This window comes from Schistocerca cancellata, unplaced genomic scaffold (genome assembly GCF_023864275.1).
Source record: "Schistocerca cancellata isolate TAMUIC-IGC-003103 unplaced genomic scaffold, iqSchCanc2.1 HiC_scaffold_436, whole genome shotgun sequence".
NCBI classification, from domain to species: domain Eukaryota; kingdom Metazoa; phylum Arthropoda; class Insecta; order Orthoptera; family Acrididae; genus Schistocerca; species Schistocerca cancellata.
Genome location: NW_026046453.1, coordinates 145 through 21,290, shown reverse-complemented (window position 1 = coordinate 21,290; position 21,146 = coordinate 145). Strand labels below are relative to the sequence as shown.

The 21,146-nt window shown below is 54.0% G+C and overlaps 49 non-coding genes across 49 annotated transcripts; all 49 read right to left on the bottom strand.

Moving 5' to 3' along the window:
• Positions 1-20: 20 nt before the first annotated feature.
• Trnah-gug (transfer RNA histidin (anticodon GUG)) lies at positions 21-92 on the bottom strand. Its single transcript has one exon. It is a non-coding gene; the product is annotated as a tRNA-His (tRNA).
• A 695-nt stretch (positions 93-787) lies between these two features.
• On the bottom strand, positions 788-869 carry Trnal-cag (transfer RNA leucine (anticodon CAG)). The gene has a single exon. It is a non-coding gene; the product is annotated as a tRNA-Leu (tRNA).
• Positions 870-949: 80 nt separating this feature from the next.
• On the bottom strand, positions 950-1,031 carry Trnal-aag (transfer RNA leucine (anticodon AAG)). Its single transcript has one exon. It is a non-coding gene; the product is annotated as a tRNA-Leu (tRNA).
• A 289-nt stretch (positions 1,032-1,320) lies between these two features.
• On the bottom strand, positions 1,321-1,392 carry Trnah-gug (transfer RNA histidin (anticodon GUG)). Its single transcript has one exon. It is a non-coding gene; the product is annotated as a tRNA-His (tRNA).
• A 695-nt stretch (positions 1,393-2,087) lies between these two features.
• Trnal-cag (transfer RNA leucine (anticodon CAG)) lies at positions 2,088-2,169 on the bottom strand. Its single transcript has one exon. It is a non-coding gene; the product is annotated as a tRNA-Leu (tRNA).
• An 80-nt stretch (positions 2,170-2,249) lies between these two features.
• Trnal-aag (transfer RNA leucine (anticodon AAG)) lies at positions 2,250-2,331 on the bottom strand. Its single transcript has one exon. It is a non-coding gene; the product is annotated as a tRNA-Leu (tRNA).
• Positions 2,332-2,620: 289 nt separating this feature from the next.
• Trnah-gug (transfer RNA histidin (anticodon GUG)) lies at positions 2,621-2,692 on the bottom strand. The gene has a single exon. It is a non-coding gene; the product is annotated as a tRNA-His (tRNA).
• A 695-nt stretch (positions 2,693-3,387) lies between these two features.
• Trnal-cag (transfer RNA leucine (anticodon CAG)) lies at positions 3,388-3,469 on the bottom strand. Its single transcript has one exon. It is a non-coding gene; the product is annotated as a tRNA-Leu (tRNA).
• An 80-nt stretch (positions 3,470-3,549) lies between these two features.
• Trnal-aag (transfer RNA leucine (anticodon AAG)) lies at positions 3,550-3,631 on the bottom strand. Its single transcript has one exon. It is a non-coding gene; the product is annotated as a tRNA-Leu (tRNA).
• A 289-nt stretch (positions 3,632-3,920) lies between these two features.
• Trnah-gug (transfer RNA histidin (anticodon GUG)) lies at positions 3,921-3,992 on the bottom strand. The gene has a single exon. It is a non-coding gene; the product is annotated as a tRNA-His (tRNA).
• Positions 3,993-4,687: 695 nt separating this feature from the next.
• Positions 4,688-4,769, bottom strand: Trnal-cag (transfer RNA leucine (anticodon CAG)). The gene has a single exon. It is a non-coding gene; the product is annotated as a tRNA-Leu (tRNA).
• An 80-nt stretch (positions 4,770-4,849) lies between these two features.
• Trnal-aag (transfer RNA leucine (anticodon AAG)) lies at positions 4,850-4,931 on the bottom strand. Its single transcript has one exon. It is a non-coding gene; the product is annotated as a tRNA-Leu (tRNA).
• A 289-nt stretch (positions 4,932-5,220) lies between these two features.
• Positions 5,221-5,292, bottom strand: Trnah-gug (transfer RNA histidin (anticodon GUG)). Its single transcript has one exon. It is a non-coding gene; the product is annotated as a tRNA-His (tRNA).
• A 695-nt stretch (positions 5,293-5,987) lies between these two features.
• Trnal-cag (transfer RNA leucine (anticodon CAG)) lies at positions 5,988-6,069 on the bottom strand. The gene has a single exon. It is a non-coding gene; the product is annotated as a tRNA-Leu (tRNA).
• Positions 6,070-6,149: 80 nt separating this feature from the next.
• Positions 6,150-6,231, bottom strand: Trnal-aag (transfer RNA leucine (anticodon AAG)). The gene has a single exon. It is a non-coding gene; the product is annotated as a tRNA-Leu (tRNA).
• A 289-nt stretch (positions 6,232-6,520) lies between these two features.
• Positions 6,521-6,592, bottom strand: Trnah-gug (transfer RNA histidin (anticodon GUG)). Its single transcript has one exon. It is a non-coding gene; the product is annotated as a tRNA-His (tRNA).
• A 695-nt stretch (positions 6,593-7,287) lies between these two features.
• Positions 7,288-7,369, bottom strand: Trnal-cag (transfer RNA leucine (anticodon CAG)). Its single transcript has one exon. It is a non-coding gene; the product is annotated as a tRNA-Leu (tRNA).
• Positions 7,370-7,449: 80 nt separating this feature from the next.
• Positions 7,450-7,531, bottom strand: Trnal-aag (transfer RNA leucine (anticodon AAG)). Its single transcript has one exon. It is a non-coding gene; the product is annotated as a tRNA-Leu (tRNA).
• Positions 7,532-7,820: 289 nt separating this feature from the next.
• Trnah-gug (transfer RNA histidin (anticodon GUG)) lies at positions 7,821-7,892 on the bottom strand. Its single transcript has one exon. It is a non-coding gene; the product is annotated as a tRNA-His (tRNA).
• A 695-nt stretch (positions 7,893-8,587) lies between these two features.
• Trnal-cag (transfer RNA leucine (anticodon CAG)) lies at positions 8,588-8,669 on the bottom strand. Its single transcript has one exon. It is a non-coding gene; the product is annotated as a tRNA-Leu (tRNA).
• An 80-nt stretch (positions 8,670-8,749) lies between these two features.
• On the bottom strand, positions 8,750-8,831 carry Trnal-aag (transfer RNA leucine (anticodon AAG)). The gene has a single exon. It is a non-coding gene; the product is annotated as a tRNA-Leu (tRNA).
• A 289-nt stretch (positions 8,832-9,120) lies between these two features.
• On the bottom strand, positions 9,121-9,192 carry Trnah-gug (transfer RNA histidin (anticodon GUG)). Its single transcript has one exon. It is a non-coding gene; the product is annotated as a tRNA-His (tRNA).
• Positions 9,193-9,887: 695 nt separating this feature from the next.
• On the bottom strand, positions 9,888-9,969 carry Trnal-cag (transfer RNA leucine (anticodon CAG)). The gene has a single exon. It is a non-coding gene; the product is annotated as a tRNA-Leu (tRNA).
• Positions 9,970-10,049: 80 nt separating this feature from the next.
• Positions 10,050-10,131, bottom strand: Trnal-aag (transfer RNA leucine (anticodon AAG)). The gene has a single exon. It is a non-coding gene; the product is annotated as a tRNA-Leu (tRNA).
• Positions 10,132-10,420: 289 nt separating this feature from the next.
• Positions 10,421-10,492, bottom strand: Trnah-gug (transfer RNA histidin (anticodon GUG)). Its single transcript has one exon. It is a non-coding gene; the product is annotated as a tRNA-His (tRNA).
• Positions 10,493-11,187: 695 nt separating this feature from the next.
• Positions 11,188-11,269, bottom strand: Trnal-cag (transfer RNA leucine (anticodon CAG)). The gene has a single exon. It is a non-coding gene; the product is annotated as a tRNA-Leu (tRNA).
• Positions 11,270-11,349: 80 nt separating this feature from the next.
• Trnal-aag (transfer RNA leucine (anticodon AAG)) lies at positions 11,350-11,431 on the bottom strand. The gene has a single exon. It is a non-coding gene; the product is annotated as a tRNA-Leu (tRNA).
• A 289-nt stretch (positions 11,432-11,720) lies between these two features.
• Trnah-gug (transfer RNA histidin (anticodon GUG)) lies at positions 11,721-11,792 on the bottom strand. The gene has a single exon. It is a non-coding gene; the product is annotated as a tRNA-His (tRNA).
• Positions 11,793-12,487: 695 nt separating this feature from the next.
• Positions 12,488-12,569, bottom strand: Trnal-cag (transfer RNA leucine (anticodon CAG)). Its single transcript has one exon. It is a non-coding gene; the product is annotated as a tRNA-Leu (tRNA).
• Positions 12,570-12,649: 80 nt separating this feature from the next.
• Positions 12,650-12,731, bottom strand: Trnal-aag (transfer RNA leucine (anticodon AAG)). Its single transcript has one exon. It is a non-coding gene; the product is annotated as a tRNA-Leu (tRNA).
• A 289-nt stretch (positions 12,732-13,020) lies between these two features.
• Trnah-gug (transfer RNA histidin (anticodon GUG)) lies at positions 13,021-13,092 on the bottom strand. The gene has a single exon. It is a non-coding gene; the product is annotated as a tRNA-His (tRNA).
• Positions 13,093-13,787: 695 nt separating this feature from the next.
• On the bottom strand, positions 13,788-13,869 carry Trnal-cag (transfer RNA leucine (anticodon CAG)). The gene has a single exon. It is a non-coding gene; the product is annotated as a tRNA-Leu (tRNA).
• An 80-nt stretch (positions 13,870-13,949) lies between these two features.
• Trnal-aag (transfer RNA leucine (anticodon AAG)) lies at positions 13,950-14,031 on the bottom strand. Its single transcript has one exon. It is a non-coding gene; the product is annotated as a tRNA-Leu (tRNA).
• Positions 14,032-14,320: 289 nt separating this feature from the next.
• Positions 14,321-14,392, bottom strand: Trnah-gug (transfer RNA histidin (anticodon GUG)). Its single transcript has one exon. It is a non-coding gene; the product is annotated as a tRNA-His (tRNA).
• Positions 14,393-15,087: 695 nt separating this feature from the next.
• On the bottom strand, positions 15,088-15,169 carry Trnal-cag (transfer RNA leucine (anticodon CAG)). The gene has a single exon. It is a non-coding gene; the product is annotated as a tRNA-Leu (tRNA).
• Positions 15,170-15,249: 80 nt separating this feature from the next.
• Trnal-aag (transfer RNA leucine (anticodon AAG)) lies at positions 15,250-15,331 on the bottom strand. Its single transcript has one exon. It is a non-coding gene; the product is annotated as a tRNA-Leu (tRNA).
• A 289-nt stretch (positions 15,332-15,620) lies between these two features.
• Trnah-gug (transfer RNA histidin (anticodon GUG)) lies at positions 15,621-15,692 on the bottom strand. Its single transcript has one exon. It is a non-coding gene; the product is annotated as a tRNA-His (tRNA).
• A 695-nt stretch (positions 15,693-16,387) lies between these two features.
• Positions 16,388-16,469, bottom strand: Trnal-cag (transfer RNA leucine (anticodon CAG)). Its single transcript has one exon. It is a non-coding gene; the product is annotated as a tRNA-Leu (tRNA).
• Positions 16,470-16,549: 80 nt separating this feature from the next.
• On the bottom strand, positions 16,550-16,631 carry Trnal-aag (transfer RNA leucine (anticodon AAG)). Its single transcript has one exon. It is a non-coding gene; the product is annotated as a tRNA-Leu (tRNA).
• A 289-nt stretch (positions 16,632-16,920) lies between these two features.
• Positions 16,921-16,992, bottom strand: Trnah-gug (transfer RNA histidin (anticodon GUG)). Its single transcript has one exon. It is a non-coding gene; the product is annotated as a tRNA-His (tRNA).
• A 695-nt stretch (positions 16,993-17,687) lies between these two features.
• On the bottom strand, positions 17,688-17,769 carry Trnal-cag (transfer RNA leucine (anticodon CAG)). The gene has a single exon. It is a non-coding gene; the product is annotated as a tRNA-Leu (tRNA).
• Positions 17,770-17,849: 80 nt separating this feature from the next.
• Trnal-aag (transfer RNA leucine (anticodon AAG)) lies at positions 17,850-17,931 on the bottom strand. The gene has a single exon. It is a non-coding gene; the product is annotated as a tRNA-Leu (tRNA).
• Positions 17,932-18,220: 289 nt separating this feature from the next.
• Positions 18,221-18,292, bottom strand: Trnah-gug (transfer RNA histidin (anticodon GUG)). Its single transcript has one exon. It is a non-coding gene; the product is annotated as a tRNA-His (tRNA).
• Positions 18,293-18,987: 695 nt separating this feature from the next.
• Trnal-cag (transfer RNA leucine (anticodon CAG)) lies at positions 18,988-19,069 on the bottom strand. The gene has a single exon. It is a non-coding gene; the product is annotated as a tRNA-Leu (tRNA).
• Positions 19,070-19,149: 80 nt separating this feature from the next.
• Trnal-aag (transfer RNA leucine (anticodon AAG)) lies at positions 19,150-19,231 on the bottom strand. The gene has a single exon. It is a non-coding gene; the product is annotated as a tRNA-Leu (tRNA).
• Positions 19,232-19,520: 289 nt separating this feature from the next.
• On the bottom strand, positions 19,521-19,592 carry Trnah-gug (transfer RNA histidin (anticodon GUG)). The gene has a single exon. It is a non-coding gene; the product is annotated as a tRNA-His (tRNA).
• Positions 19,593-20,287: 695 nt separating this feature from the next.
• Positions 20,288-20,369, bottom strand: Trnal-cag (transfer RNA leucine (anticodon CAG)). The gene has a single exon. It is a non-coding gene; the product is annotated as a tRNA-Leu (tRNA).
• An 80-nt stretch (positions 20,370-20,449) lies between these two features.
• On the bottom strand, positions 20,450-20,531 carry Trnal-aag (transfer RNA leucine (anticodon AAG)). Its single transcript has one exon. It is a non-coding gene; the product is annotated as a tRNA-Leu (tRNA).
• Positions 20,532-20,820: 289 nt separating this feature from the next.
• Positions 20,821-20,892, bottom strand: Trnah-gug (transfer RNA histidin (anticodon GUG)). Its single transcript has one exon. It is a non-coding gene; the product is annotated as a tRNA-His (tRNA).
• Positions 20,893-21,146: the final 254 nt, after the last annotated feature.

The window sequence follows — 21,146 nt, the reverse complement described above, 5'->3', positions numbered from 1 at the left end:
CCAGGCAAAACCTTCAAAATTGCCGTGACCAGGATTCGAACCTGGGTTATTGCGGCCACAACGCAATGTCCTAACCACTAGACGATCACGGCCACGGAGGCACCCTCGGAAGCAGGTGTCGCGACTGCACCTGCAAGATACACAGCAAAGCTCAGCCCACTGTGTCAGACGCGATCTTCGTTATATGTATATGAGCAAATGAACGTGCCTGCGCTGTTAGGACACTTACGAGAGTGGTTAGCTGCCTGGCAATGTCTTGCAGTCCTCCAAGTCAGTTGACCACAGGTACGTGCCCCGATAAGAGGTGGACAGGTGTCGCATCTCTCTCGCCGTCACTTGTGGCCGTGATTCATACTTAACGTACATTTCTGCAAGCGTCAGCGAAGCGTCAGTCGAGCAAAGTCGGGACAAGTCGCATAAGAGGAGCAACAAAATGTGCACTTCCGGTACCGGGAATCGAACCCGGGCCTCGTGGGAGAGAGCCAGGTATCCCAGCCACTAGACGACACCGGATAACGACACAAGCGCTCCTCCAACAAACACGGCAAGCGTCCACCAGCTACTTGACGACAACTGCAAAAATTAACGTTTCCACTTTGTAGAGCGGCATGCTCGGGACGTATCTCGTGGAGACGAACGCCAGCAATCATGCGACCAAACTGCGCCGGTGAATGCTGTTGTTACACCACGCACTGTGCTACGACAATTTAAGAAAGCGACGCTCACGCTTTGCTGCGCTATTTCCTTGGCGGGCAATCAGTGCTCCTGTTTTCGAGACAGAAAACGTTGGCAGCGATGGGATTCGAACCCACGCCTCCGAAGAGACTGGTGCCTGAAACCAGCGCCTTAGACCGCTCGGCCACGCTACCTCCGCGACGCGGCGGTCACAGGAGCTGCGTTCTACCGCACGAGAACACACCGCAAATGCACAAAAACGAGAAGTAAAAATTGGCAGCGGTGGGATTCGAACCCACGCCTCCGAAGAGACTGGTGCCTTAAACCAGCGCCTTAGACCGCTCGGCCACGCTACCTGCGCCATCGTTCTTCGCGTCTCCAGAAACCACTGCACGACACAGTTTCCTGTTCTGCTGCGACTGGCTGCTCATTCATCGTACCTCAAACAACTGCCCCTTTCGACTATAGATTTAACCTCTCAGGCAGCTACCCACGCTCTGGGGCGGCCGAATTTCTTGTTGATAATGAAATGGTAGTGCAACCTGCGGCCTGCGGAACATGAGTGAAAAATGATGGGAGCATTGTGATTTCAAACACTGGGTGACTATCACGATTGCAGCAACTGCCAGGCAAAACCTTCAAAATTGCCGTGACCAGGATTCGAACCTGGGTTATTGCGGCCACAACGCAATGTCCTAACCACTAGACGATCACGGCCACGGAGGCACCCTCGGAAGCAGGTGTCGCGACTGCACCTGCAAGATACACAGCAAAGCTCAGCCCACTGTGTCAGACGCGATCTTCGTTATATGTATATGAGCAAATGAACGTGCCTGCGCTGTTAGGACACTTACGAGAGTGGTTAGCTGCCTGGCAATGTCTTGCAGTCCTCCAAGTCAGTTGACCACAGGTACGTGCCCCGATAAGAGGTGGACAGGTGTCGCATCTCTCTCGCCGTCACTTGTGGCCGTGATTCATACTTAACGTACATTTCTGCAAGCGTCAGCGAAGCGTCAGTCGAGCAAAGTCGGGACAAGTCGCATAAGAGGAGCAACAAAATGTGCACTTCCGGTACCGGGAATCGAACCCGGGCCTCGTGGGAGAGAGCCAGGTATCCCAGCCACTAGACGACACCGTATAACGACACAAGCGCTCCTCCAACAAACACGGCAAGCGTCCACCAGCTACTTGACGACAACTGCAAAAATTAACGTTTCCACTTTGTAGAGCGGCATGCTCGGGACGTATCTCGTGGAGACGAACGCCAGCAATCATGCGACCAAACTGCGCCGGTGAATGCTGTTGTTACACCACGCACTGTGCTACGACAATTTAAGAAAGCGACGCTCACGCTTTGCTGCGCTATTTCCTTGGCGGGCAATCAGTGCTCCTGTTTTCGAGACAGAAAACGTTGGCAGCGATGGGATTCGAACCCACGCCTCCGAAGAGACTGGTGCCTGAAACCAGCGCCTTAGACCGCTCGGCCACGCTACCTCCGCGACGCGGCGGTCACAGGAGCTGCGTTCTACCGCACGAGAACACACCGCAAATGCACAAAAACGAGAAGTAAAAATTGGCAGCGGTGGGATTCGAACCCACGCCTCCGAAGAGACTGGTGCCTTAAACCAGCGCCTTAGACCGCTCGGCCACGCTACCTGCGCCATCGTTCTTCGCGTCTCCAGAAACCACTGCACGACACAGTTTCCTGTTCTGCTGCGACTGGCTGCTCATTCATCGTACCTCAAACAACTGCCCCTTTCGACTATAGATTTAACCTCTCAGGCAGCTACCCACGCTCTGGGGCGGCCGAATTTCTTGTTGATAATGAAATGGTAGTGCAACCTGCGGCCTGCGGAACATGAGTGAAAAATGATGGGAGCATTGTGATTTCAAACACTGGGTGACTATCACGATTGCAGCAACTGCCAGGCAAAACCTTCAAAATTGCCGTGACCAGGATTCGAACCTGGGTTATTGCGGCCACAACGCAATGTCCTAACCACTAGACGATCACGGCCACGGAGGCACCCTCGGAAGCAGGTGTCGCGACTGCACCTGCAAGATACACAGCAAAGCTCAGCCCACTGTGTCAGACGCGATCTTCGTTATATGTATATGAGCAAATGAACGTGCCTGCGCTGTTAGGACACTTACGAGAGTGGTTAGCTGCCTGGCAATGTCTTGCAGTCCTCCAAGTCAGTTGACCACAGGTACGTGCCCCGATAAGAGGTGGACAGGTGTCGCATCTCTCTCGCCGTCACTTGTGGCCGTGATTCATACTTAACGTACATTTCTGCAAGCGTCAGCGAAGCGTCAGTCGAGCAAAGTCGGGACAAGTCGCATAAGAGGAGCAACAAAATGTGCACTTCCGGTACCGGGAATCGAACCCGGGCCTCGTGGGAGAGAGCCAGGTATCCCAGCCACTAGACGACACCGGATAACGACACAAGCGCTCCTCCAACAAACACGGCAAGCGTCCACCAGCTACTTGACGACAACTGCAAAAATTAACGTTTCCACTTTGTAGAGCGGCATGCTCGGGACGTATCTCGTGGAGACGAACGCCAGCAATCATGCGACCAAACTGCGCCGGTGAATGCTGTTGTTACACCACGCACTGTGCTACGACAATTTAAGAAAGCGACGCTCACGCTTTGCTGCGCTATTTCCTTGGCGGGCAATCAGTGCTCCTGTTTTCGAGACAGAAAACGTTGGCAGCGATGGGATTCGAACCCACGCCTCCGAAGAGACTGGTGCCTGAAACCAGCGCCTTAGACCGCTCGGCCACGCTACCTCCGCGACGCGGCGGTCACAGGAGCTGCGTTCTACCGCACGAGAACACACCGCAAATGCACAAAAACGAGAAGTAAAAATTGGCAGCGGTGGGATTCGAACCCACGCCTCCGAAGAGACTGGTGCCTTAAACCAGCGCCTTAGACCGCTCGGCCACGCTACCTGCGCCATCGTTCTTCGCGTCTCCAGAAACCACTGCACGACACAGTTTCCTGTTCTGCTGCGACTGGCTGCTCATTCATCGTACCTCAAACAACTGCCCCTTTCGACTATAGATTTAACCTCTCAGGCAGCTACCCACGCTCTGGGGCGGCCGAATTTCTTGTTGATAATGAAATGGTAGTGCAACCTGCGGCCTGCGGAACATGAGTGAAAAATGATGGGAGCATTGTGATTTCAAACACTGGGTGACTATCACGATTGCAGCAACTGCCAGGCAAAACCTTCAAAATTGCCGTGACCAGGATTCGAACCTGGGTTATTGCGGCCACAACGCAATGTCCTAACCACTAGACGATCACGGCCACGGAGGCACCCTCGGAAGCAGGTGTCGCGACTGCACCTGCAAGATACACAGCAAAGCTCAGCCCACTGTGTCAGACGCGATCTTCGTTATATGTATATGAGCAAATGAACGTGCCTGCGCTGTTAGGACACTTACGAGAGTGGTTAGCTGCCTGGCAATGTCTTGCAGTCCTCCAAGTCAGTTGACCACAGGTACGTGCCCCGATAAGAGGTGGACAGGTGTCGCATCTCTCTCGCCGTCACTTGTGGCCGTGATTCATACTTAACGTACATTTCTGCAAGCGTCAGCGAAGCGTCAGTCGAGCAAAGTCGGGACAAGTCGCATAAGAGGAGCAACAAAATGTGCACTTCCGGTACCGGGAATCGAACCCGGGCCTCGTGGGAGAGAGCCAGGTATCCCAGCCACTAGACGACACCGGATAACGACACAAGCGCTCCTCCAACAAACACGGCAAGCGTCCACCAGCTACTTGACGACAACTGCAAAAATTAACGTTTCCACTTTGTAGAGCGGCATGCTCGGGACGTATCTCGTGGAGACGAACGCCAGCAATCATGCGACCAAACTGCGCCGGTGAATGCTGTTGTTACACCACGCACTGTGCTACGACAATTTAAGAAAGCGACGCTCACGCTTTGCTGCGCTATTTCCTTGGCGGGCAATCAGTGCTCCTGTTTTCGAGACAGAAAACGTTGGCAGCGATGGGATTCGAACCCACGCCTCCGAAGAGACTGGTGCCTGAAACCAGCGCCTTAGACCGCTCGGCCACGCTACCTCCGCGACGCGGCGGTCACAGGAGCTGCGTTCTACCGCACGAGAACACACCGCAAATGCACAAAAACGAGAAGTAAAAATTGGCAGCGGTGGGATTCGAACCCACGCCTCCGAAGAGACTGGTGCCTTAAACCAGCGCCTTAGACCGCTCGGCCACGCTACCTGCGCCATCGTTCTTCGCGTCTCCAGAAACCACTGCACGACACAGTTTCCTGTTCTGCTGCGACTGGCTGCTCATTCATCGTACCTCAAACAACTGCCCCTTTCGACTATAGATTTAACCTCTCAGGCAGCTACCCACGCTCTGGGGCGGCCGAATTTCTTGTTGATAATGAAATGGTAGTGCAACCTGCGGCCTGCGGAACATGAGTGAAAAATGATGGGAGCATTGTGATTTCAAACACTGGGTGACTATCACGATTGCAGCAACTGCCAGGCAAAACCTTCAAAATTGCCGTGACCAGGATTCGAACCTGGGTTATTGCGGCCACAACGCAATGTCCTAACCACTAGACGATCACGGCCACGGAGGCACCCTCGGAAGCAGGTGTCGCGACTGCACCTGCAAGATACACAGCAAAGCTCAGCCCACTGTGTCAGACGCGATCTTCGTTATATGTATATGAGCAAATGAACGTGCCTGCGCTGTTAGGACACTTACGAGAGTGGTTAGCTGCCTGGCAATGTCTTGCAGTCCTCCAAGTCAGTTGACCACAGGTACGTGCCCCGATAAGAGGTGGACAGGTGTCGCATCTCTCTCGCCGTCACTTGTGGCCGTGATTCATACTTAACGTACATTTCTGCAAGCGTCAGCGAAGCGTCAGTCGAGCAAAGTCGGGACAAGTCGCATAAGAGGAGCAACAAAATGTGCACTTCCGGTACCGGGAATCGAACCCGGGCCTCGTGGGAGAGAGCCAGGTATCCCAGCCACTAGACGACACCGGATAACGACACAAGCGCTCCTCCAACAAACACGGCAAGCGTCCACCAGCTACTTGACGACAACTGCAAAAATTAACGTTTCCACTTTGTAGAGCGGCATGCTCGGGACGTATCTCGTGGAGACGAACGCCAGCAATCATGCGACCAAACTGCGCCGGTGAATGCTGTTGTTACACCACGCACTGTGCTACGACAATTTAAGAAAGCGACGCTCACGCTTTGCTGCGCTATTTCCTTGGCGGGCAATCAGTGCTCCTGTTTTCGAGACAGAAAACGTTGGCAGCGATGGGATTCGAACCCACGCCTCCGAAGAGACTGGTGCCTGAAACCAGCGCCTTAGACCGCTCGGCCACGCTACCTCCGCGACGCGGCGGTCACAGGAGCTGCGTTCTACCGCACGAGAACACACCGCAAATGCACAAAAACGAGAAGTAAAAATTGGCAGCGGTGGGATTCGAACCCACGCCTCCGAAGAGACTGGTGCCTTAAACCAGCGCCTTAGACCGCTCGGCCACGCTACCTGCGCCATCGTTCTTCGCGTCTCCAGAAACCACTGCACGACACAGTTTCCTGTTCTGCTGCGACTGGCTGCTCATTCATCGTACCTCAAACAACTGCCCCTTTCGACTATAGATTTAACCTCTCAGGCAGCTACCCACGCTCTGGGGCGGCCGAATTTCTTGTTGATAATGAAATGGTAGTGCAACCTGCGGCCTGCGGAACATGAGTGAAAAATGATGGGAGCATTGTGATTTCAAACACTGGGTGACTATCACGATTGCAGCAACTGCCAGGCAAAACCTTCAAAATTGCCGTGACCAGGATTCGAACCTGGGTTATTGCGGCCACAACGCAATGTCCTAACCACTAGACGATCACGGCCACGGAGGCACCCTCGGAAGCAGGTGTCGCGACTGCACCTGCAAGATACACAGCAAAGCTCAGCCCACTGTGTCAGACGCGATCTTCGTTATATGTATATGAGCAAATGAACGTGCCTGCGCTGTTAGGACACTTACGAGAGTGGTTAGCTGCCTGGCAATGTCTTGCAGTCCTCCAAGTCAGTTGACCACAGGTACGTGCCCCGATAAGAGGTGGACAGGTGTCGCATCTCTCTCGCCGTCACTTGTGGCCGTGATTCATACTTAACGTACATTTCTGCAAGCGTCAGCGAAGCGTCAGTCGAGCAAAGTCGGGACAAGTCGCATAAGAGGAGCAACAAAATGTGCACTTCCGGTACCGGGAATCGAACCCGGGCCTCGTGGGAGAGAGCCAGGTATCCCAGCCACTAGACGACACCGGATAACGACACAAGCGCTCCTCCAACAAACACGGCAAGCGTCCACCAGCTACTTGACGACAACTGCAAAAATTAACGTTTCCACTTTGTAGAGCGGCATGCTCGGGACGTATCTCGTGGAGACGAACGCCAGCAATCATGCGACCAAACTGCGCCGGTGAATGCTGTTGTTACACCACGCACTGTGCTACGACAATTTAAGAAAGCGACGCTCACGCTTTGCTGCGCTATTTCCTTGGCGGGCAATCAGTGCTCCTGTTTTCGAGACAGAAAACGTTGGCAGCGATGGGATTCGAACCCACGCCTCCGAAGAGACTGGTGCCTGAAACCAGCGCCTTAGACCGCTCGGCCACGCTACCTCCGCGACGCGGCGGTCACAGGAGCTGCGTTCTACCGCACGAGAACACACCGCAAATGCACAAAAACGAGAAGTAAAAATTGGCAGCGGTGGGATTCGAACCCACGCCTCCGAAGAGACTGGTGCCTTAAACCAGCGCCTTAGACCGCTCGGCCACGCTACCTGCGCCATCGTTCTTCGCGTCTCCAGAAACCACTGCACGACACAGTTTCCTGTTCTGCTGCGACTGGCTGCTCATTCATCGTACCTCAAACAACTGCCCCTTTCGACTATAGATTTAACCTCTCAGGCAGCTACCCACGCTCTGGGGCGGCCGAATTTCTTGTTGATAATGAAATGGTAGTGCAACCTGCGGCCTGCGGAACATGAGTGAAAAATGATGGGAGCATTGTGATTTCAAACACTGGGTGACTATCACGATTGCAGCAACTGCCAGGCAAAACCTTCAAAATTGCCGTGACCAGGATTCGAACCTGGGTTATTGCGGCCACAACGCAATGTCCTAACCACTAGACGATCACGGCCACGGAGGCACCCTCGGAAGCAGGTGTCGCGACTGCACCTGCAAGATACACAGCAAAGCTCAGCCCACTGTGTCAGACGCGATCTTCGTTATATGTATATGAGCAAATGAACGTGCCTGCGCTGTTAGGACACTTACGAGAGTGGTTAGCTGCCTGGCAATGTCTTGCAGTCCTCCAAGTCAGTTGACCACAGGTACGTGCCCCGATAAGAGGTGGACAGGTGTCGCATCTCTCTCGCCGTCACTTGTGGCCGTGATTCATACTTAACGTACATTTCTGCAAGCGTCAGCGAAGCGTCAGTCGAGCAAAGTCGGGACAAGTCGCATAAGAGGAGCAACAAAATGTGCACTTCCGGTACCGGGAATCGAACCCGGGCCTCGTGGGAGAGAGCCAGGTATCCCAGCCACTAGACGACACCGGATAACGACACAAGCGCTCCTCCAACAAACACGGCAAGCGTCCACCAGCTACTTGACGACAACTGCAAAAATTAACGTTTCCACTTTGTAGAGCGGCATGCTCGGGACGTATCTCGTGGAGACGAACGCCAGCAATCATGCGACCAAACTGCGCCGGTGAATGCTGTTGTTACACCACGCACTGTGCTACGACAATTTAAGAAAGCGACGCTCACGCTTTGCTGCGCTATTTCCTTGGCGGGCAATCAGTGCTCCTGTTTTCGAGACAGAAAACGTTGGCAGCGATGGGATTCGAACCCACGCCTCCGAAGAGACTGGTGCCTGAAACCAGCGCCTTAGACCGCTCGGCCACGCTACCTCCGCGACGCGGCGGTCACAGGAGCTGCGTTCTACCGCACGAGAACACACCGCAAATGCACAAAAACGAGAAGTAAAAATTGGCAGCGGTGGGATTCGAACCCACGCCTCCGAAGAGACTGGTGCCTTAAACCAGCGCCTTAGACCGCTCGGCCACGCTACCTGCGCCATCGTTCTTCGCGTCTCCAGAAACCACTGCACGACACAGTTTCCTGTTCTGCTGCGACTGGCTGCTCATTCATCGTACCTCAAACAACTGCCCCTTTCGACTATAGATTTAACCTCTCAGGCAGCTACCCACGCTCTGGGGCGGCCGAATTTCTTGTTGATAATGAAATGGTAGTGCAACCTGCGGCCTGCGGAACATGAGTGAAAAATGATGGGAGCATTGTGATTTCAAACACTGGGTGACTATCACGATTGCAGCAACTGCCAGGCAAAACCTTCAAAATTGCCGTGACCAGGATTCGAACCTGGGTTATTGCGGCCACAACGCAATGTCCTAACCACTAGACGATCACGGCCACGGAGGCACCCTCGGAAGCAGGTGTCGCGACTGCACCTGCAAGATACACAGCAAAGCTCAGCCCACTGTGTCAGACGCGATCTTCGTTATATGTATATGAGCAAATGAACGTGCCTGCGCTGTTAGGACACTTACGAGAGTGGTTAGCTGCCTGGCAATGTCTTGCAGTCCTCCAAGTCAGTTGACCACAGGTACGTGCCCCGATAAGAGGTGGACAGGTGTCGCATCTCTCTCGCCGTCACTTGTGGCCGTGATTCATACTTAACGTACATTTCTGCAAGCGTCAGCGAAGCGTCAGTCGAGCAAAGTCGGGACAAGTCGCATAAGAGGAGCAACAAAATGTGCACTTCCGGTACCGGGAATCGAACCCGGGCCTCGTGGGAGAGAGCCAGGTATCCCAGCCACTAGACGACACCGGATAACGACACAAGCGCTCCTCCAACAAACACGGCAAGCGTCCACCAGCTACTTGACGACAACTGCAAAAATTAACGTTTCCACTTTGTAGAGCGGCATGCTCGGGACGTATCTCGTGGAGACGAACGCCAGCAATCATGCGACCAAACTGCGCCGGTGAATGCTGTTGTTACACCACGCACTGTGCTACGACAATTTAAGAAAGCGACGCTCACGCTTTGCTGCGCTATTTCCTTGGCGGGCAATCAGTGCTCCTGTTTTCGAGACAGAAAACGTTGGCAGCGATGGGATTCGAACCCACGCCTCCGAAGAGACTGGTGCCTGAAACCAGCGCCTTAGACCGCTCGGCCACGCTACCTCCGCGACGCGGCGGTCACAGGAGCTGCGTTCTACCGCACGAGAACACACCGCAAATGCACAAAAACGAGAAGTAAAAATTGGCAGCGGTGGGATTCGAACCCACGCCTCCGAAGAGACTGGTGCCTTAAACCAGCGCCTTAGACCGCTCGGCCACGCTACCTGCGCCATCGTTCTTCGCGTCTCCAGAAACCACTGCACGACACAGTTTCCTGTTCTGCTGCGACTGGCTGCTCATTCATCGTACCTCAAACAACTGCCCCTTTCGACTATAGATTTAACCTCTCAGGCAGCTACCCACGCTCTGGGGCGGCCGAATTTCTTGTTGATAATGAAATGGTAGTGCAACCTGCGGCCTGCGGAACATGAGTGAAAAATGATGGGAGCATTGTGATTTCAAACACTGGGTGACTATCACGATTGCAGCAACTGCCAGGCAAAACCTTCAAAATTGCCGTGACCAGGATTCGAACCTGGGTTATTGCGGCCACAACGCAATGTCCTAACCACTAGACGATCACGGCCACGGAGGCACCCTCGGAAGCAGGTGTCGCGACTGCACCTGCAAGATACACAGCAAAGCTCAGCCCACTGTGTCAGACGCGATCTTCGTTATATGTATATGAGCAAATGAACGTGCCTGCGCTGTTAGGACACTTACGAGAGTGGTTAGCTGCCTGGCAATGTCTTGCAGTCCTCCAAGTCAGTTGACCACAGGTACGTGCCCCGATAAGAGGTGGACAGGTGTCGCATCTCTCTCGCCGTCACTTGTGGCCGTGATTCATACTTAACGTACATTTCTGCAAGCGTCAGCGAAGCGTCAGTCGAGCAAAGTCGGGACAAGTCGCATAAGAGGAGCAACAAAATGTGCACTTCCGGTACCGGGAATCGAACCCGGGCCTCGTGGGAGAGAGCCAGGTATCCCAGCCACTAGACGACACCGGATAACGACACAAGCGCTCCTCCAACAAACACGGCAAGCGTCCACCAGCTACTTGACGACAACTGCAAAAATTAACGTTTCCACTTTGTAGAGCGGCATGCTCGGGACGTATCTCGTGGAGACGAACGCCAGCAATCATGCGACCAAACTGCGCCGGTGAATGCTGTTGTTACACCACGCACTGTGCTACGACAATTTAAGAAAGCGACGCTCACGCTTTGCTGCGCTATTTCCTTGGCGGGCAATCAGTGCTCCTGTTTTCGAGACAGAAAACGTTGGCAGCGATGGGATTCGAACCCACGCCTCCGAAGAGACTGGTGCCTGAAACCAGCGCCTTAGACCGCTCGGCCACGCTACCTCCGCGACGCGGCGGTCACAGGAGCTGCGTTCTACCGCACGAGAACACACCGCAAATGCACAAAAACGAGAAGTAAAAATTGGCAGCGGTGGGATTCGAACCCACGCCTCCGAAGAGACTGGTGCCTTAAACCAGCGCCTTAGACCGCTCGGCCACGCTACCTGCGCCATCGTTCTTCGCGTCTCCAGAAACCACTGCACGACACAGTTTCCTGTTCTGCTGCGACTGGCTGCTCATTCATCGTACCTCAAACAACTGCCCCTTTCGACTATAGATTTAACCTCTCAGGCAGCTACCCACGCTCTGGGGCGGCCGAATTTCTTGTTGATAATGAAATGGTAGTGCAACCTGCGGCCTGCGGAACATGAGTGAAAAATGATGGGAGCATTGTGATTTCAAACACTGGGTGACTATCACGATTGCAGCAACTGCCAGGCAAAACCTTCAAAATTGCCGTGACCAGGATTCGAACCTGGGTTATTGCGGCCACAACGCAATGTCCTAACCACTAGACGATCACGGCCACGGAGGCACCCTCGGAAGCAGGTGTCGCGACTGCACCTGCAAGATACACAGCAAAGCTCAGCCCACTGTGTCAGACGCGATCTTCGTTATATGTATATGAGCAAATGAACGTGCCTGCGCTGTTAGGACACTTACGAGAGTGGTTAGCTGCCTGGCAATGTCTTGCAGTCCTCCAAGTCAGTTGACCACAGGTACGTGCCCCGATAAGAGGTGGACAGGTGTCGCATCTCTCTCGCCGTCACTTGTGGCCGTGATTCATACTTAACGTACATTTCTGCAAGCGTCAGCGAAGCGTCAGTCGAGCAAAGTCGGGACAAGTCGCATAAGAGGAGCAACAAAATGTGCACTTCCGGTACCGGGAATCGAACCCGGGCCTCGTGGGAGAGAGCCAGGTATCCCAGCCACTAGACGACACCGGATAACGACACAAGCGCTCCTCCAACAAACACGGCAAGCGTCCACCAGCTACTTGACGACAACTGCAAAAATTAACGTTTCCACTTTGTAGAGCGGCATGCTCGGGACGTATCTCGTGGAGACGAACGCCAGCAATCATGCGACCAAACTGCGCCGGTGAATGCTGTTGTTACACCACGCACTGTGCTACGACAATTTAAGAAAGCGACGCTCACGCTTTGCTGCGCTATTTCCTTGGCGGGCAATCAGTGCTCCTGTTTTCGAGACAGAAAACGTTGGCAGCGATGGGATTCGAACCCACGCCTCCGAAGAGACTGGTGCCTGAAACCAGCGCCTTAGACCGCTCGGCCACGCTACCTCCGCGACGCGGCGGTCACAGGAGCTGCGTTCTACCGCACGAGAACACACCGCAAATGCACAAAAACGAGAAGTAAAAATTGGCAGCGGTGGGATTCGAACCCACGCCTCCGAAGAGACTGGTGCCTTAAACCAGCGCCTTAGACCGCTCGGCCACGCTACCTGCGCCATCGTTCTTCGCGTCTCCAGAAACCACTGCACGACACAGTTTCCTGTTCTGCTGCGACTGGCTGCTCATTCATCGTACCTCAAACAACTGCCCCTTTCGACTATAGATTTAACCTCTCAGGCAGCTACCCACGCTCTGGGGCGGCCGAATTTCTTGTTGATAATGAAATGGTAGTGCAACCTGCGGCCTGCGGAACATGAGTGAAAAATGATGGGAGCATTGTGATTTCAAACACTGGGTGACTATCACGATTGCAGCAACTGCCAGGCAAAACCTTCAAAATTGCCGTGACCAGGATTCGAACCTGGGTTATTGCGGCCACAACGCAATGTCCTAACCACTAGACGATCACGGCCACGGAGGCACCCTCGGAAGCAGGTGTCGCGACTGCACCTGCAAGATACACAGCAAAGCTCAGCCCACTGTGTCAGACGCGATCTTCGTTATATGTATATGAGCAAATGAACGTGCCTGCGCTGTTAGGACACTTACGAGAGTGGTTAGCTGCCTGGCAATGTCTTGCAGTCCTCCAAGTCAGTTGACCACAGGTACGTGCCCCGATAAGAGGTGGACAGGTGTCGCATCTCTCTCGCCGTCACTTGTGGCCGTGATTCATACTTAACGTACATTTCTGCAAGCGTCAGCGAAGCGTCAGTCGAGCAAAGTCGGGACAAGTCGCATAAGAGGAGCAACAAAATGTGCACTTCCGGTACCGGGAATCGAACCCGGGCCTCGTGGGAGAGAGCCAGGTATCCCAGCCACTAGACGACACCGGATAACGACACAAGCGCTCCTCCAACAAACACGGCAAGCGTCCACCAGCTACTTGACGACAACTGCAAAAATTAACGTTTCCACTTTGTAGAGCGGCATGCTCGGGACGTATCTCGTGGAGACGAACGCCAGCAATCATGCGACCAAACTGCGCCGGTGAATGCTGTTGTTACACCACGCACTGTGCTACGACAATTTAAGAAAGCGACGCTCACGCTTTGCTGCGCTATTTCCTTGGCGGGCAATCAGTGCTCCTGTTTTCGAGACAGAAAACGTTGGCAGCGATGGGATTCGAACCCACGCCTCCGAAGAGACTGGTGCCTGAAACCAGCGCCTTAGACCGCTCGGCCACGCTACCTCCGCGACGCGGCGGTCACAGGAGCTGCGTTCTACCGCACGAGAACACACCGCAAATGCACAAAAACGAGAAGTAAAAATTGGCAGCGGTGGGATTCGAACCCACGCCTCCGAAGAGACTGGTGCCTTAAACCAGCGCCTTAGACCGCTCGGCCACGCTACCTGCGCCATCGTTCTTCGCGTCTCCAGAAACCACTGCACGACACAGTTTCCTGTTCTGCTGCGACTGGCTGCTCATTCATCGTACCTCAAACAACTGCCCCTTTCGACTATAGATTTAACCTCTCAGGCAGCTACCCACGCTCTGGGGCGGCCGAATTTCTTGTTGATAATGAAATGGTAGTGCAACCTGCGGCCTGCGGAACATGAGTGAAAAATGATGGGAGCATTGTGATTTCAAACACTGGGTGACTATCACGATTGCAGCAACTGCCAGGCAAAACCTTCAAAATTGCCGTGACCAGGATTCGAACCTGGGTTATTGCGGCCACAACGCAATGTCCTAACCACTAGACGATCACGGCCACGGAGGCACCCTCGGAAGCAGGTGTCGCGACTGCACCTGCAAGATACACAGCAAAGCTCAGCCCACTGTGTCAGACGCGATCTTCGTTATATGTATATGAGCAAATGAACGTGCCTGCGCTGTTAGGACACTTACGAGAGTGGTTAGCTGCCTGGCAATGTCTTGCAGTCCTCCAAGTCAGTTGACCACAGGTACGTGCCCCGATAAGAGGTGGACAGGTGTCGCATCTCTCTCGCCGTCACTTGTGGCCGTGATTCATACTTAACGTACATTTCTGCAAGCGTCAGCGAAGCGTCAGTCGAGCAAAGTCGGGACAAGTCGCATAAGAGGAGCAACAAAATGTGCACTTCCGGTACCGGGAATCGAACCCGGGCCTCGTGGGAGAGAGCCAGGTATCCCAGCCACTAGACGACACCGGATAACGACACAAGCGCTCCTCCAACAAACACGGCAAGCGTCCACCAGCTACTTGACGACAACTGCAAAAATTAACGTTTCCACTTTGTAGAGCGGCATGCTCGGGACGTATCTCGTGGAGACGAACGCCAGCAATCATGCGACCAAACTGCGCCGGTGAATGCTGTTGTTACACCACGCACTGTGCTACGACAATTTAAGAAAGCGACGCTCACGCTTTGCTGCGCTATTTCCTTGGCGGGCAATCAGTGCTCCTGTTTTCGAGACAGAAAACGTTGGCAGCGATGGGATTCGAACCCACGCCTCCGAAGAGACTGGTGCCTGAAACCAGCGCCTTAGACCGCTCGGCCACGCTACCTCCGCGACGCGGCGGTCACAGGAGCTGCGTTCTACCGCACGAGAACACACCGCAAATGCACAAAAACGAGAAGTAAAAATTGGCAGCGGTGGGATTCGAACCCACGCCTCCGAAGAGACTGGTGCCTTAAACCAGCGCCTTAGACCGCTCGGCCACGCTACCTGCGCCATCGTTCTTCGCGTCTCCAGAAACCACTGCACGACACAGTTTCCTGTTCTGCTGCGACTGGCTGCTCATTCATCGTACCTCAAACAACTGCCCCTTTCGACTATAGATTTAACCTCTCAGGCAGCTACCCACGCTCTGGGGCGGCCGAATTTCTTGTTGATAATGAAATGGTAGTGCAACCTGCGGCCTGCGGAACATGAGTGAAAAATGATGGGAGCATTGTGATTTCAAACACTGGGTGACTATCACGATTGCAGCAACTGCCAGGCAAAACCTTCAAAATTGCCGTGACCAGGATTCGAACCTGGGTTATTGCGGCCACAACGCAATGTCCTAACCACTAGACGATCACGGCCACGGAGGCACCCTCGGAAGCAGGTGTCGCGACTGCACCTGCAAGATACACAGCAAAGCTCAGCCCACTGTGTCAGACGCGATCTTCGTTATATGTATATGAGCAAATGAACGTGCCTGCGCTGTTAGGACACTTACGAGAGTGGTTAGCTGCCTGGCAATGTCTTGCAGTCCTCCAAGTCAGTTGACCACAGGTACGTGCCCCGATAAGAGGTGGACAGGTGTCGCATCTCTCTCGCCGTCACTTGTGGCCGTGATTCATACTTAACGTACATTTCTGCAAGCGTCAGCGAAGCGTCAGTCGAGCAAAGTCGGGACAAGTCGCATAAGAGGAGCAACAAAATGTGCACTTCCGGTACCGGGAATCGAACCCGGGCCTCGTGGGAGAGAGCCAGGTATCCCAGCCACTAGACGACACCGGATAACGACACAAGCGCTCCTCCAACAAACACGGCAAGCGTCCACCAGCTACTTGACGACAACTGCAAAAATTAACGTTTCCACTTTGTAGAGCGGCATGCTCGGGACGTATCTCGTGGAGACGAACGCCAGCAATCATGCGACCAAACTGCGCCGGTGAATGCTGTTGTTACACCACGCACTGTGCTACGACAATTTAAGAAAGCGACGCTCACGCTTTGCTGCGCTATTTCCTTGGCGGGCAATCAGTGCTCCTGTTTTCGAGACAGAAAACGTTGGCAGCGATGGGATTCGAACCCACGCCTCCGAAGAGACTGGTGCCTGAAACCAGCGCCTTAGACCGCTCGGCCACGCTACCTCCGCGACGCGGCGGTCACAGGAGCTGCGTTCTACCGCACGAGAACACACCGCAAATGCACAAAAACGAGAAGTAAAAATTGGCAGCGGTGGGATTCGAACCCACGCCTCCGAAGAGACTGGTGCCTTAAACCAGCGCCTTAGACCGCTCGGCCACGCTACCTGCGCCATCGTTCTTCGCGTCTCCAGAAACCACTGCACGACACAGTTTCCTGTTCTGCTGCGACTGGCTGCTCATTCATCGTACCTCAAACAACTGCCCCTTTCGACTATAGATTTAACCTCTCAGGCAGCTACCCACGCTCTGGGGCGGCCGAATTTCTTGTTGATAATGAAATGGTAGTGCAACCTGCGGCCTGCGGAACATGAGTGAAAAATGATGGGAGCATTGTGATTTCAAACACTGGGTGACTATCACGATTGCAGCAACTGCCAGGCAAAACCTTCAAAATTGCCGTGACCAGGATTCGAACCTGGGTTATTGCGGCCACAACGCAATGTCCTAACCACTAGACGATCACGGCCACGGAGGCACCCTCGGAAGCAGGTGTCGCGACTGCACCTGCAAGATACACAGCAAAGCTCAGCCCACTGTGTCAGACGCGATCTTCGTTATATGTATATGAGCAAATGAACGTGCCTGCGCTGTTAGGACACTTACGAGAGTGGTTAGCTGCCTGGCAATGTCTTGCAGTCCTCCAAGTCAGTTGACCACAGGTACGTGCCCCGATAAGAGGTGGACAGGTGTCGCATCTCTCTCGCCGTCACTTGTGGCCGTGATTCATACTTAACGTACATTTCTGCAAGCGTCAGCGAAGCGTCAGTCGAGCAAAGTCGGGACAAGTCGCATAAGAGGAGCAACAAAATGTGCACTTCCGGTACCGGGAATCGAACCCGGGCCTCGTGGGAGAGAGCCAGGTATCCCAGCCACTAGACGACACCGGATAACGACACAAGCGCTCCTCCAACAAACACGGCAAGCGTCCACCAGCTACTTGACGACAACTGCAAAAATTAACGTTTCCACTTTGTAGAGCGGCATGCTCGGGACGTATCTCGTGGAGACGAACGCCAGCAATCATGCGACCAAACTGCGCCGGTGAATGCTGTTGTTACACCACGCACTGTGCTACGACAATTTAAGAAAGCGACGCTCACGCTTTGCTGCGCTATTTCCTTGGCGGGCAATCAGTGCTCCTGTTTTCGAGACAGAAAACGTTGGCAGCGATGGGATTCGAACCCACGCCTCCGAAGAGACTGGTGCCTGAAACCAGCGCCTTAGACCGCTCGGCCACGCTACCTCCGCGACGCGGCGGTCACAGGAGCTGCGTTCTACCGCACGAGAACACACCGCAAATGCACAAAAACGAGAAGTAAAAATTGGCAGCGGTGGGATTCGAACCCACGCCTCCGAAGAGACTGGTGCCTTAAACCAGCGCCTTAGACCGCTCGGCCACGCTACCTGCGCCATCGTTCTTCGCGTCTCCAGAAACCACTGCACGACACAGTTTCCTGTTCTGCTGCGACTGGCTGCTCATTCATCGTACCTCAAACAACTGCCCCTTTCGACTATAGATTTAACCTCTCAGGCAGCTACCCACGCTCTGGGGCGGCCGAATTTCTTGTTGATAATGAAATGGTAGTGCAACCTGCGGCCTGCGGAACATGAGTGAAAAATGATGGGAGCATTGTGATTTCAAACACTGGGTGACTATCACGATTGCAGCAACTGCCAGGCAAAACCTTCAAAATTGCCGTGACCAGGATTCGAACCTGGGTTATTGCGGCCACAACGCAATGTCCTAACCACTAGACGATCACGGCCACGGAGGCACCCTCGGAAGCAGGTGTCGCGACTGCACCTGCAAGATACACAGCAAAGCTCAGCCCACTGTGTCAGACGCGATCTTCGTTATATGTATATGAGCAAATGAACGTGCCTGCGCTGTTAGGACACTTACGAGAGTGGTTAGCTGCCTGGCAATGTCTTGCAGTCCTCCAAGTCAGTTGACCACAGGTACGTGCCCCGATAAGAGGTGGACAGGTGTCGCATCTCTCTCGCCGTCACTTGTGGCCGTGATTCATACTTAACGTACATTTCTGCAAGCGTCAGCGAAGCGTCAGTCGAGCAAAGTCGGGACAAGTCGCATAAGAGGAGCAACAAAATGTGCACTTCCGGTACCGGGAATCGAACCCGGGCCTCGTGGGAGAGAGCCAGGTATCCCAGCCACTAGACGACACCGGATAACGACACAAGCGCTCCTCCAACAAACACGGCAAGCGTCCACCAGCTACTTGACGACAACTGCAAAAATTAACGTTTCCACTTTGTAGAGCGGCATGCTCGGGACGTATCTCGTGGAGACGAACGCCAGCAATCATGCGACCAAACTGCGCCGGTGAATGCTGTTGTTACACCACGCACTGTGCTACGACAATTTAAGAAAGCGACGCTCACGCTTTGCTGCGCTATTTCCTTGGCGGGCAATCAGTGCTCCTGTTTTCGAGACAGAAAACGTTGGCAGCGATGGGATTCGAACCCACGCCTCCGAAGAGACTGGTGCCTGAAACCAGCGCCTTAGACCGCTCGGCCACGCTACCTCCGCGACGCGGCGGTCACAGGAGCTGCGTTCTACCGCACGAGAACACACCGCAAATGCACAAAAACGAGAAGTAAAAATTGGCAGCGGTGGGATTCGAACCCACGCCTCCGAAGAGACTGGTGCCTTAAACCAGCGCCTTAGACCGCTCGGCCACGCTACCTGCGCCATCGTTCTTCGCGTCTCCAGAAACCACTGCACGACACAGTTTCCTGTTCTGCTGCGACTGGCTGCTCATTCATCGTACCTCAAACAACTGCCCCTTTCGACTATAGATTTAACCTCTCAGGCAGCTACCCACGCTCTGGGGCGGCCGAATTTCTTGTTGATAATGAAATGGTAGTGCAACCTGCGGCCTGCGGAACATGAGTGAAAAATGATGGGAGCATTGTGATTTCAAACACTGGGTGACTATCACGATTGCAGCAACTGCCAGGCAAAACCTTCAAAATTGCCGTGACCAGGATTCGAACCTGGGTTATTGCGGCCACAACGCAATGTCCTAACCACTAGACGATCACGGCCACGGAGGCACCCTCGGAAGCAGGTGTCGCGACTGCACCTGCAAGATACACAGCAAAGCTCAGCCCACTGTGTCAGACGCGATCTTCGTTATATGTATATGAGCAAATGAACGTGCCTGCGCTGTTAGGACACTTACGAGAGTGGTTAGCTGCCTGGCAATGTCTTGCAGTCCTCCAAGTCAGTTGACCACAGGTACGTGCCCCGATAAGAGGTGGACAGGTGTCGCATCTCTCTCGCCGTCACTTGTGGCCGTGATTCATACTTAACGTACATTTCTGCAAGCGTCAGCGAAGCGTCAGTCGAGCAAAGTCGGGACAAGTCGCATAAGAGGAGCAACAAAATGTGCACTTCCGGTACCGGGAATCGAACCCGGGCCTCGTGGGAGAGAGCCAGGTATCCCAGCCACTAGACGACACCGGATAACGACACAAGCGCTCCTCCAACAAACACGGCAAGCGTCCACCAGCTACTTGACGACAACTGCAAAAATTAACGTTTCCACTTTGTAGAGCGGCATGCTCGGGACGTATCTCGTGGAGACGAACGCCAGCAATCATGCGACCAAACTGCGCCGGTGAATGCTGTTGTTACACCACGCACTGTGCTACGACAATTTAAGAAAGCGACGCTCACGCTTTGCTGCGCTATTTCCTTGGCGGGCAATCAGTGCTCCTGTTTTCGAGACAGAAAACGTTGGCAGCGATGGGATTCGAACCCACGCCTCCGAAGAGACTGGTGCCTGAAACCAGCGCCTTAGACCGCTCGGCCACGCTACCTCCGCGACGCGGCGGTCACAGGAGCTGCGTTCTACCGCACGAGAACACACCGCAAATGCACAAAAACGAGAAGTAAAAATTGGCAGCGGTGGGATTCGAACCCACGCCTCCGAAGAGACTGGTGCCTTAAACCAGCGCCTTAGACCGCTCGGCCACGCTACCTGCGCCATCGTTCTTCGCGTCTCCAGAAACCACTGCACGACACAGTTTCCTGTTCTGCTGCGACTGGCTGCTCATTCATCGTACCTCAAACAACTGCCCCTTTCGACTATAGATTTAACCTCTCAGGCAGCTACCCACGCTCTGGGGCGGCCGAATTTCTTGTTGATAATGAAATGGTAGTGCAACCTGCGGCCTGCGGAACATGAGTGAAAAATGATGGGAGCATTGTGATTTCAAACACTGGGTGACTATCACGATTGCAGCAACTGCCAGGCAAAACCTTCAAAATTGCCGTGACCAGGATTCGAACCTGGGTTATTGCGGCCACAACGCAATGTCCTAACCACTAGACGATCACGGCCACGGAGGCACCCTCGGAAGCAGGTGTCGCGACTGCACCTGCAAGATACACAGCAAAGCTCAGCCCACTGTGTCAGACGCGATCTTCGTTATATGTATATGAGCAAATGAACGTGCCTGCGCTGTTAGGACACTTACGAGAGTGGTTAGCTGCCTGGCAATGTCTTGCAGTCCTCCAAGTCAGTTGACCACAGGTACGTGCCCCGATAAGAGGTGGACAGGTGTCGCATCTCTCTCGCCGTCACTTGTGGCCGT